We start from the raw sequence: 12,711 nt of genomic DNA on the forward strand, positions 1-12,711 counted from the left end.
GGTCCCTATATAAGCCACTCACTTAGTCACTGTTCAGTGTAATCTGTTGTCACCTGTCTGTATAGACAGACTGACGTATGCTACATAGCTCTGGGTAGCGACAAAAAATTACTGTGTACTTCTTTCACGGCAGGAGAGAAAGATGCCAATGAAACTTACAACAGTCGCACAGGTCAGTGCAGTATACAAACATACACAAGTACACGTAACTGCAATAAAATAAATAAACAAAGGCAATGCAAGATAACCAGCATGAGCATGTGTCACCATTCCACTCCGATACCTGTGACAATAAAGCAGTCAGGTGTAACAAATGCGAAGAGTATACCCTGGTGCTGATATAGTAGATGATATATAATCGAATATGGTGTATGCCTATTTATGAGATGTGTTCAGCTTTAATTGATTGTTTTTCTCTGACTATATGTACCATAGGTCATAGTCATTTATGGTATATACAGTGGCGCCATGTTTATCCGAACACTTCACCTTCCAGATGCTATTTTTTGGGAATAGATTTTTTCCATGTCATTCTGTCTCATTAATCCAGAAATTCGTGTTCCACATCCGAACGGTCGATTTCTACTACAAAACGTAATAGTTCATTGAAAAATGACTCGTTTATCCGGACGGTAATTTTTCAAGAAATGACTTTTTCATACTTATCTTCAGGGGTTGAAATTTTCCTGGAAATCCCACTAGCCCAGGGGCTACTGATTAGGAAAAAATTACTAGCCCAAATAAGAAACAGTTCAAAATTAATCAATATTATTTTTAACAAACTTAAGCCAAAGAGGCGTCCGGATAAACAAGGCACCACTGTATATATCTATAATACATGCATATAAATGTATTTGCTATTAACAGTGAGTACAGTAAAATTTTCCCATTAAGTATATTAATTTTTTCTATGTGGTTTACTTTATGCCCAATTATCAGCAGTTTCCATAATTGCCATATTTAAGTATAAGAACTAGGTTGCTATAGCAGACAAAAGGTAAATATAAAAAATCTAAAGTGCAAGGTACTTTATCACTGATTGAATGTTAATTAGGGCCTGCATGAAATGTTAAAGCTATATAGGATTCACATTGTCCATCTTTATGTCTTTCAGCCAGCAATTAACACTTCAGTTGTAACACAATAAACAAGTTTTAGTTTATGCAGTGTAATACTATACAGGGTATTGATGCATACAGTAAATGAGATCATTAGAATGGTGTATTTATATACTGTATATACTTGATATCAACAATTTTTCTCAGTGGTCTACTTTATGCCCAATTATAAGTGGTCTCCTCAATGGCCATATTTAAGTATAACATATGTATAAGCACAGGTTGCTATAGCAGACAAAGGTAAATATAAAAATCTAAGTGCAAGGTACTTTATCACTGATTGAATGTTAATTAGGGCCTGCATGGAATGATAAAGCTCTATAGGATTCACATATTGTCCATCTTTATGTCTTTCAGTCCAGCAACACTTCAGTTGTGACACAATAAATAAGTTTTAATTTGATATGCAGTATAATATAATACAGGGTATTGATGCATATAGTGAATAAGATCGTTAGAATGGTATATTTATATACTGTAAATACTTGATATCAAGGGTTAATTCAATTTCCTCAATTTTTCTCACTGGTCTACTTTATGCCTAATTATAAGTGGTCTCCTCTATGGCCATATTTAAGTACATGTATAAGTACAGGTCACCATTGAAGACAAAAGGCATATACAAAACTCTAAAGACCATGATACTTTGATACTGACTGAATGCTGATCTGGACCCTTGAAAAGCACTTAGTCTTAGTCTTATTTATATGACAATGTGTGGTTTGATATAAGTTAACTGAATTGCCTAGGTAACCATGGTAACATATTTCTATCTGTTTTTGGATGTTTTTGCATAAGCAAGGGCTTGGGTCATGCATAAACTTTTCACATTTTTCAACTTCTTCTCAAGAACTACTGGACAAGTTTAAACCAAACTTGTCACAAGGTATCTTTAGAATAAGGATGGCAATGATTAACTGGTTTATTAACTGTTAAGAAAGATCATAACCAGTTAAAATTTTCATAACCAGTTTTGTAACCAGTTACAATTTACATACTAACCACTTAGTAGATAAAGTAGCTGCAACGTTATTCTTGACAACTTACACGAACGATCACGTTAGACGAACGATTCCGCACGATTCACACACGATAAAATCTGTTACACGAACAATCCTTCACACACACGATTCTACACGTTACACGATCTTACACGATTGCTAACGGAAACGCACGATTCTTCACGCAAAATAGTTCAAATTCTTTAGGAATGGATATTTTCAAAAAGAAATAAGGCTTAATACTTATTTTAGATTTCAAATAATGATTGATTTTATTTCATCGACTTTGAAAAATGAAAAAAAAATAGAAATGGATATTTCTGGAACTAAATACATGTAAGATTTATGAATTATTTTAGATTACAAAAAATTATTTATGTAATTCTCTGACTTTAGAAAACTGATTTTTTTTTTCGTTCTATCAGAAGATGTACATGTAGGTGGACCATGAGTTTTGATTGAATTGGATTTCATAATATGCAGAAAGGGATAAGTTTGAAAAAAATGGCATGAAAATGAATTAAATTATAAGTTATATCCACATTTCAATTTGTGAATCTCTAAAATCAACAATTATTTTACAAATCATTTATTTGCAGAAATTAAAAAAAATAATCAAAAGTAACCTCCAGAGATAACACTGATAAACGAAACCCCGAGAATCATGTTGTGTAAATGTACATTCACCGAACATCTAAGTACGGTTTATCAGAAAAAAAATCATGCTATTTGACGAGAACACAATATTGTACGACTTACTATATTGTTTATTTCCAAGCGATAATAAGTTCATTCTGTTTTCAGTTATGTAAATCGCGCTTCATTTCTTTTTAATTCGGATTGAAAAAAAAAACCAGACAAGTGAAATGCTTGTATAACAAAAACATTCCAATAAAAACTTACAAAACAAAATTTACACGTTTCTTAACACACGATCATGCACGATTAAAACCGCAAACGATTGAGTCTGATACACGCACGATCTCGCACATTACACAAACGATCACGCATGTTACACGAACGATTCTACATGATTCTTTTGTCAACAATAACGTTGCAGCCACTGTAGTAGGGATTGCAATCGAATACAGAATTGCAAATCGGTTAACCGCAAAATGTTCCGACCAATTAACCGGTTAATTGTATCAAACTACTAATGTCATTTTCTTGACTTTTTTCAAGTACCTCTATTTCTATGCACAAGAAGTCTTTAAAAAAGTTGTTAGAGGTCAAATTCATTCTATTTGTCTTTCTTGATCATAAAACTACGCGCATATTTTTTTTCAATAGACAAGAAAAAATTCAGAAAACCATGAACCATGCCTGAGATATCGTGGATAATTTTCATGAGCGGATGTCTCACAAGTTCATTCTTCATTATCACCATAATCAAAACTAAGTCTAAATTGTATCACTTAAGGGGAAGAAGGACCTTGAGCTGAAAAAATACTTGTCATTCAATTTTTTTCATATTTTTTATATTTCTAATTTAGTATGTCCCACATATCTTAAAGCAGTTATATCAGTAGGTTTCTGACCTTATTTTAGAGATATTGATTGACAAATACTATGCCCTGCAGTATCTAAGTGGAGTTTTAATTCTTCATGTTTCCGGGCCCAATACTCTGTCCATAATGGGATTTTTTAAGCATATATAAAAAATATGCAAGTGGACATGTATCTCTTAAAATATTTCAGAGTATGAATAGGTTTAAAATTCGAAAAAGCAATTTTATCCTGTCACACCGCATCTGGATAGGGAAAATTACGTACTTTTTGAGACAACTTAAGAAACAAAAAAAAACGTAATTTACAAAAAATTTTATCATTCAATATTTTTAAATTTATGTTGAAATGCAAGTCCTTCAAATTATTGGTTAACTGTAAAAATTTTGAATGGTGAAGCTGACCTCAATATTGCTCAGGACATCATTACAGAGGACATAAGCATGACAAAAACGTGTCATATTTACATTTCTTGAGTACGGGAAAAACCAACTATGACGTCACATGTAAGCTTAATAAGCGAAATAAGATATGCCTACATAAGATTTCTGTCATCAGCCATGCAATCATAATTTTTATGTTCCCCGTTTCTCAAAATATTTCATCACATACTGATTATGACCTGATTTTACATAATAATACCGCCCCTGTATTCACCGAGTATGATCTTGCTGTACTAATAGATCGTGTATGACGTCACCGACTTATTGGACGCGCAGTTTAGGGAAACAAAGGAGTGGATCAATCTTTTTCATAATTTGTTAATGTTTACATGAATGTTAAAACTTTTTACTTTTTTATATAAGATGGCAATTTAAGTTTAAAAAAAATGTCAAAAAATTATACAAGAACTGATGCTTTACACGTTTTGGACTTATATAAACGGAGATTATGACATAGATAAAAAGAGTCATGTGACCATGTGTCCTTCATCCCCTTAATTTACAGTGTTTGTATTATAATTTAATGTGATAGATAACTGCAAAAGATACACACACAACAATTCATGGTGCTCAACGGTGATTATTATCATTAAAGAATTAGAGGACAGTCGGGGTAACGACATGATGTTTTAACAGTAATTAACATATCTCAGACTGACCAATTACCCCACAATTTTAATCTGGAGAGCCATAATGACCTCCCAATCAGCCTAAATAAATAAATGAAAACGCTAAATTAAATGTTTAGGTAAGAATTTCTATTTTGAAAATGAATTTTAGTACATTGCCTTCAGTTTTACATATAATATAATTTTATTACGACTAATCGATTGCAGATTTTCTAATCGATTGCCATCGTTCCAACCGAGTGATCAGTTAACCGGTTAGAAATTGCCATCCCTAGTAAATAGTTTTTGTCAATGAGTATTTGTATTTACTTTTTCAATAATATTTTCATTTTTTGAAATAAAACTTGTAACATGTTTCAAACTGAAATGTGACAATCAAGCAGTTACCATATCTTGCCAAATATAATATGCATTGGTTTAAATATGCACCCCCTTTTTCAGCCTGATAACTTGGGGAAAATTGCAGCTCGGTTGTAAAGATTATTTGCTACAAAATCTTATTTCGTACAGGGCACAAGTTATTTAAACATTAAGATTTTAACAGACTTGAAATTTCTTTGACAATAACTTAAAGATAAGTCACTTGACATATGTGTTGTAATCAACACACACCCAAAGCTTAAAAAAATGAAGAACGAAGGTTATAAATCGACCTCTCAAATATGAAACAGGGCTCTCAATTGTCTATAATTGGGGCCGTTCAAGGGCCCCACTCCGAATTCAAAAAAAGGTGCCTTTTTTCCCAATAAATGTGTTAATTTTCCCAATAGTAATTTCTCCCAAAAATTAAAGAAAATATAGCTGGATATATACCAGTAATAACTTAACTTGCTATTCAAATTCCTCTGTTTTATAAAACAAATTTTGTTGATAACGAAGACCGGAAACCCAATATATATGATTTTAAAGTACGTGTAATGGTTATTCCAAAATTTCCTAAAAGGTCTTTATTTTCCCAATCTTCCCAATGAAAATGAAAACAATTATATTTACAGCAAATAAGAAGTGCCCTATCTTGTCAAAAATGTGATTGGAATAGATAGACCATTTCTTTATCCAGGTGAATATCATTACCGCTACATTTTCAAAATGGTAATTATTTACCGCTACATACTCATTACCGCTGCAAAAAATGTACACATTACCACTACATTTAAAAGTTTACATTACGAATACATTGCCTCTTTCATTAGCCAATGGATTATGCATGTACAGATTGATACAAAGTACATGTACAACATATCCAAGCATAAGACCTTTTTCCACTGCTCACCATGGGAGACAAAAGTAGGGCTTAACAGGGTGGCTTTTTCCCACTTTTTTATTAGTCCCCTACCGGTGAAACCAGAGGGAATTATAGGTTTCCTCTGAGTCTGTCCATCTGTCTGTCTGTCCCTCTTTCAGTCTGTCCCATTTGTTTTCCGCACTTTTTTCTAAACGCTTGCAGATATTGAGCTGAGTTTTGGTATGTAAGTGTATCTTGATGAGTTACAGTTCAAGTTTGCATTTTGTCATGCTTCTGAATCAATGATTTTTAATGGAATTGTGGCAATTCAATTTTTAGTGGGAACCAGATTACACTTGCCGGTAGGGGACTAGTATTGCTAATGCAATACTCTCAAAATGCTTGTTTAATCTTAATTATAGTAGGTATTTAAGTATGCAAGTACAATACTGTACATATAAATGCTTGTTCAAAATAAAGTTTTTCTCGTAATTTCAGCCCAATGCAACAGAAACTAAAAATTCAAGAACCTATTGGTAATTAATCTGATGTTTTTTAAATAGATTGATCGAAAGTACATGCAATATAATTCATACTATATAAAGGTGCAGTGTTTAATTGATTTGTTACAAAAAAGAGCAATGACCATATCACCAATGCTAATGTAGTGGTAAATATTTTTAATATTTAATAAGTTCCACATTTTTTTTTTCACAGTGAAATGGTAAAAAAGAAACTGCTAGCGCTACTGTGCAGACTACCATCAATCAACATGATCAACAAAATCAAGTAATCCTTCTGAGTAAGTGACCTGTAGTATTATCTGTTTTCACCTAGGCCAATATGAGAAGGATGAAAGTTATTATACTCAATACACAAGTTTGGAGATTGTAGCTCTTCAACAAGAGAAACACAAAAAGAAGCCATATCTGCATGAAAGTGGCAGAGATTGTTGATAAAGTATACACAATCATGATTAAATAAATGTCAAAATGATGGCTTAATTAGGGCCTTTTAAAATGTAATTAATATTAAAGAAAGATTATACATGCATATTATGTCAAGCAATGATGATTTTGGTGATCATATTGAGCTATACTTTAGTAATACAGGTTTTTGGATGCTTGAGTCTCTGATTGACAATATATATGTAGTTTTTGGAGACCAGGTCTTCCAATAATCTGTCAGAATTCCCATGGGTACCAATTGCAACCTGTTGTTAGGCTAGCAGACCTCTTTTTATATTCATATGAAGCAGAATTTATTCAATATCTTACACATGAGAAGAAAAAAACACTTGCTGTGGTCTTGAACTCGACAGTGAGATATATCGATGATATATTATCAATTAACAATAGTTATTTCCATTCATATGTCAACTATATATATTATACTCCAGTGAGCTTGAAATAAAAGATACCACAGAGTCTGACACATCTGTTTCATGTTTGGATATTATTTATTTCCATCCCTAATTAAAATTTTAGAAATTGATTATGTACATGTAATATTAAATGCATGTTTCTTGGAAAGTATGTTTTAAGTGTTTCCTTACTACTATTAAGGATTTTCATGGTCCGGTATATCAGATTCTTGTTTATTATCCTTTTCTAAGTGTTACTTTTCTCTAAGCAGTAAACAGGCAGTTGTATCACTAATGTTAGGTGGAGACACCTATCAAGTTACCTACAGTTACAGCCAAGGTTTAATGAAGAATCATCTGGAGTCTGGCAGTGAGAGTGACAGTCGGCAGTGGATACTCACTCCTCTAAGGCACCTGATCCCACCTCGGATGTTTTTTAGGTAGAGGTTGCACTGCTCAAATCATAATTTGAATGGACTTTTGAGCTTAAATACTATTCGTTGTCTCCATATTTCGTTTTATAAAATCTAGTTTTAATTAGGATGATTGAAAACAAATGAATCATCAATCCCTTTGAGAGAAGACACTTCCTAGATTGTACAAATTTATTCTAAAAAAAAAATAGTGGAATCTTTAAAATTATTACGAGGGGAAAGAGTCATTGTTTCATTTAGAATCCTGACGTGCAGTGATCAGATGCCTATATATTAGAGATCCATTTTTCTTTCTTCGTATTATTATAAGATTTTTCCAGTGTGTTTTTTTCCCAGATATTTTTGGTATTTATTATTTAAATTTTGAGCTGATTAGTGCATCCAAATAAACAGTTATAGACCAGTATATTGAACATGTCCTACTAGCAGGTTTATGAAATATATGGAGATAACAAACAGTATTAAAGCTCAAAAGTTTGTTCAAACAATACAATTCAGGAGCAGAACAATACGGACCTCTAAAACATCAGAGGTGGGATCAGGTGCCATGGAGGAGTGACCATCCCCTGTTGACCAGTCACTCGGCGGTGTGCTTCCTGTCATGATCCAGGAAAAATTAGAAAAATCTGTATGCAATTCAGTGTGTAAATAATGGCCTGGAAATTAGATTTAAAACGTCAATCAGCACTTGACTTAATGATAGATTATATTTTCTGACAAGCAACAAGGTCATTGTATCGACCATATAACTATTGTAATGATGACTTTAAACAAGACTGATGATATTCTTGTTTCATCAACTTGTTTGTCAATAACTTACTTTGTTTTAGAAATTGTTCATAGGTAGAGCATGCTCTTGCGTATCGAATCAACAGAGAGATATGAACCCTGTATGCAGGTGATGAGGGTATATTGCTGCATTTCAAGTAAGGGAAGTTGATGATTGAAAAGTTAGTCATAAAGGTTTGTTGTTAGGTTACCATTAACCTCTTTTTATAGTAAATTATCAAAATATGAAACAGATGTGTCAGACTCCAGGGATAGACTTTAACTTTCATATTCACTTGTCCTATGGGACAACAAATTTTGACTTGTCCAAATGCAAAACTTGGTTGCCCAAACCTTAGAAAGAAGAAAATACGGGTCATTTAATTTATGTGCAATAAAGTACTTTCTATTGGCAAGTTAACTGCCAAGAAAAATGTTGATGTGTCAGATATCCTACAATTGTAAATTCTGTACATGTATACCACTGTCCTTTCATTTATCCTGAAAACTTGCACTGCCATGCAGCAGTATATATTTTCTTTAAAATAAAATTCATATTTTAAATATATATATATTTAAGAAATGAATTTAATTTTTGAAGATTCATGAGGACATGAACTACGACGCTTCACGCCGGCATATTTCATGAAGCGCGTTAGCGCTTCATGATAAATATGCCGGCGTGAAGTGTTGTAGTTCATGTACCTCATGAATCTTCAAAAATTAAATTCATTTCTTATATTTACATTATTTTCTGATGAGTTACCACAAATTACGCCATTCAACTGTCATTTTAAAAGCAAAACAGTTTGCACTATAGTTTTGACGTCAAGTACGGTATTATGACGTAACAATGGAGATATTCATGCTCATCCATGGTAGTTCATGAGAAAATGAACTGTCTTCTAATTTGCAAAGAATCTTAAGGAAAAATATTTGGGAATGTAAATATATATATATATATATATATTATTTTGATTTTTTTCTCTGGAAAACTGAGGCCACACTAAAGGAAAACAGTTGTTATGTTTTGAAACATACATATCCTGATCAGAATACATTGTTTGCCGAGAATAACTGGTGTTCTCTGAGTGAAAGACAAACTATTCTTGTTTAAGAAACTATTTTTGATATGTTCTTGGCAGAAAGTGTTATTGTTTTGTTTAAAACTAATGCAAGATATGAAAAAAAAAGAAGTTTTTATCTGAAATATTCACTTGCCAAATCGGACAAGTACATTGGCATTTTCACTTGCCTTAACTGGGAATTAACTTGCCCCGGATAATCGGACAATGGTTAATGTCGATCCCTGGACTCTGTGGTATCTTTAAATTATCAAGCTCATTGGGATAATTGTGTTGAAATATGAATGGAAATAATTAATACCGTAAAGTCACGTGTATCGGACACACTTTTTTTTTTTCAGAAAAATTGTTCAAAAGTGTGGGTGCGTGCATTACATAGGAACTAAATTCAACCCCTTTTTCTGGACATTTTTTCTTAACTCTTATGAGTGATTTTCACTGTTACCACATTGTAAGTTTATTACATATTATTCCCCAATTCTTGAATGATAGTCACGTATGACAGATCGCTGATAAATAAATCAGCAAACAGAAATGTAAAAAGATATTTCCATTAAAATATTATTCAAAATTAAATATATATATATATATGTATATTTAAAATAAATTATCTTTTTCTAACTTGGATATCATCACTGCCAAATTTAACTCCTCTCGACCCTAATGTAGGTCATATTTGTTTATATAACAATTTCCGGCCATTTGGTTTTGAAACAACTGCCATTTTAAACAATACACTTGTAATTAGTAAAGTTTATTTAATGATAAATATTTTACACACCTTTTTAGTTACCTGGTATCACTTGTATACATAAGTGTGACATTAATTACGCTTGGGATGATTTGTTTACGTAAACACAGACACCTGCTTGGAATGCATTTTCAGCACAATATTGTAAAATGCTTAGGGTTATAGGGAAAAAAAATACAGGACTTAATTTTTAATTTATACCAATCAAATAACAATTAAAATACAGACTATACTTAAATACTTATAAATAAAGCTTATATGTAAACTGAATTTTCCAAGAAAATTAGAAGTATCCTACTTTCGTTTTTGAAATAATATGAATATTTTAACTTTTTAAACTTTTTCTTTGGAATAGTTGTGCTGTGAAAATAAGAGATACATCCGCATTTTTGGGGTAGCATTTTATCCATAGGAACTGCATTTTTCTCAGGATTTCTCCCCCCCAAATTTGGGGGTGTGTCTATTACAAGACTACGGCCTTTACACCTGACAATATGGTACTTAGTCAATATATCTAAATGTTAAAGGCGACAGCATGTATTTTCTTCTTCTCATGTATAAGATTTTAAATAAATTCTGCTTTGTATGAATACAAAAATAGGTTTGATAATAACGGAGCACAATTGGTACCTATGGAAATTCCAAGAGATTTTTGGAAGACCTTGTCTCTAAAAACCACATAGATATTGTCAATCAGAAACTCGAGAATCTTTTTAATATCAACTTCAGAGTACTTGTGTGTACAATCAGTGTTTTTTTACAAATAATTTTGCAAATGACCAATGACAAGATAAGTTAGTTTTTGAGTTCCACTTTTAATGAAAAAGCAGCTGTCAATAAACAAATCTCTCGTCCATACAAAAAACAAAAAAGCATACCAAGGGTGATAATCTCAAAACTTAAGCATTGATCTGTTCGAAATAATTTTTTTTTATTGACATACATTTAAGGATAAACAACAATACTTGATATCGCGATTACTTAAATTAGCGGAACTCTTTCACGGAGGTAGGAAACGTCTGTTGGATGGGGGCAGTGTACTATTGAATGCAATGCATGATCGATCATTGTGGAATTTATAAGGACTGATAAGAAAGAAATCCTAGAGAAATATCTTGCTAAACATGCGCTGAACCAGCCTAATAAATTTTTGAGAGGAGCTAATCCTGTATGTTGCATGTTTTACGATACTTTTTACTAAGCGGACTTTTCTTATTAAATTCTAAATGAAAATCGTTACTTTTGAAAGTTGATAAAATACTCTAAACTTTCCTTACTTGACAAATCTACTATTTGGAGTTCAACTCTTGACAATACATTGTAGTTTCGGCATAATGATTGTTCGAATCATTCCATTGTCACTACTGTAATGTTATGCCCCAGAAATCTTGTGAGATTTAGAGCTTCCTCGACTCCCATGCTAATTAAAGAGTGGTTGTAAGTTAGATAATTGCGAGATACTCGCAATACTACGTATTGCAAAATACTGGTACTTTTAATTCAATTCACTTGTGCTCACCTTTAAAATGCATTCACAATTCTTTATAAAGTTGGTGACATTATGTATGAAAATATAATGTCTAGTTACATGTTTAAAGTATGCTTGTGGTACATGTATGCATTTTTTTTTCTTGAACAGTAAAGGAAGGGATGAGAGAGTTCATTGAGTGCCATAAACTTTCATTTGTATGTTATTTTTTAGAGATGGAGTAGTACACAAGCACAATTTTTTAAAGAAAGAAAAGTCAATGGAATGAAAGCCAAAGAAAAGGTGAAGTGAATTGTCACTCATTATATTTTAAATTTAATGTGGACATGGTCATTATTTTAGTTATGTCATAACCTTCTTATCAATTTTAAGCAGTGCAGACAGATGCATTTCTTATTGCTTTGAATAGAATAAATTATCAAAAAAGTTTGTATATGTTTTTTGATATAGAATTTATATTAAAAAAAAATTATCAATTACTGCAGTTTTGAATTTCAGTACACTAGAAATTTTTCTGCCCTGCCATGAATATGGCTGGGGCATATAGAGTTTGTCATGTCCGTCTTCCTTCCTTTCAACCTTCTGTCTGTCCTTCCATTCCACTTTGCTTTTAGCTCAGTTCAAAACTAAGTTTCAAAGAAACTATTCAAGATATTTTTATCAATCTTCATATGCTGATACATATTGATAAGAGGTATTCAATTTCATCAAGGTACCTTGACCTTTCCTTTAACTTTGACCTCACTTTTCTTAAATTAGTGTTTAACTCAGTTTTAAAGAAACCATTCAAGATAGTGCAATCAAACTTCATATGCTGATACATACTGAATCAACATTTTTTACCTTGACCTTTCCTTTGACCTTGACCGTACTTATCTTAAATAAGTGTTTAGCTCAGT

At 32.1% G+C, this 12,711-nt stretch overlaps 1 protein-coding gene and 1 long non-coding RNA gene across 3 annotated transcripts in view; one reads left to right on the forward strand and one right to left on the reverse strand.

Annotated features, from left to right (window-relative positions):
* Positions 1 to 12,711, reverse strand: part of LOC133203371 (uncharacterized) — a 284,718-nt gene that overhangs the window by 16,206 nt on the left and 255,801 nt on the right. The gene's annotated exons all lie outside the window — the stretch shown is intronic.
* Positions 132 to 12,561, forward strand: LOC133203341 (uncharacterized). 2 transcript variants are annotated; one of them, XR_009723400.1, is made up of 3 exons: positions 132 to 172; positions 6,640 to 6,724; positions 12,026 to 12,561. It is a non-coding gene; the product is annotated as an uncharacterized LOC133203341 (long non-coding RNA). The 2 variants fall into 2 exon arrangements; XR_009723399.1 differs by lacking the exon at positions 132 to 172 and adding an exon at positions 6,294 to 6,458.

Source organism: Saccostrea echinata, unplaced genomic scaffold (assembly GCF_033153115.1).
Source record: "Saccostrea echinata isolate AGI-Se365-2 ecotype Australia unplaced genomic scaffold, CSIRO_AGI_Sech_v1 ptg000050l, whole genome shotgun sequence".
Classification (NCBI taxonomy): domain Eukaryota; kingdom Metazoa; phylum Mollusca; class Bivalvia; order Ostreida; family Ostreidae; genus Saccostrea; species Saccostrea echinata.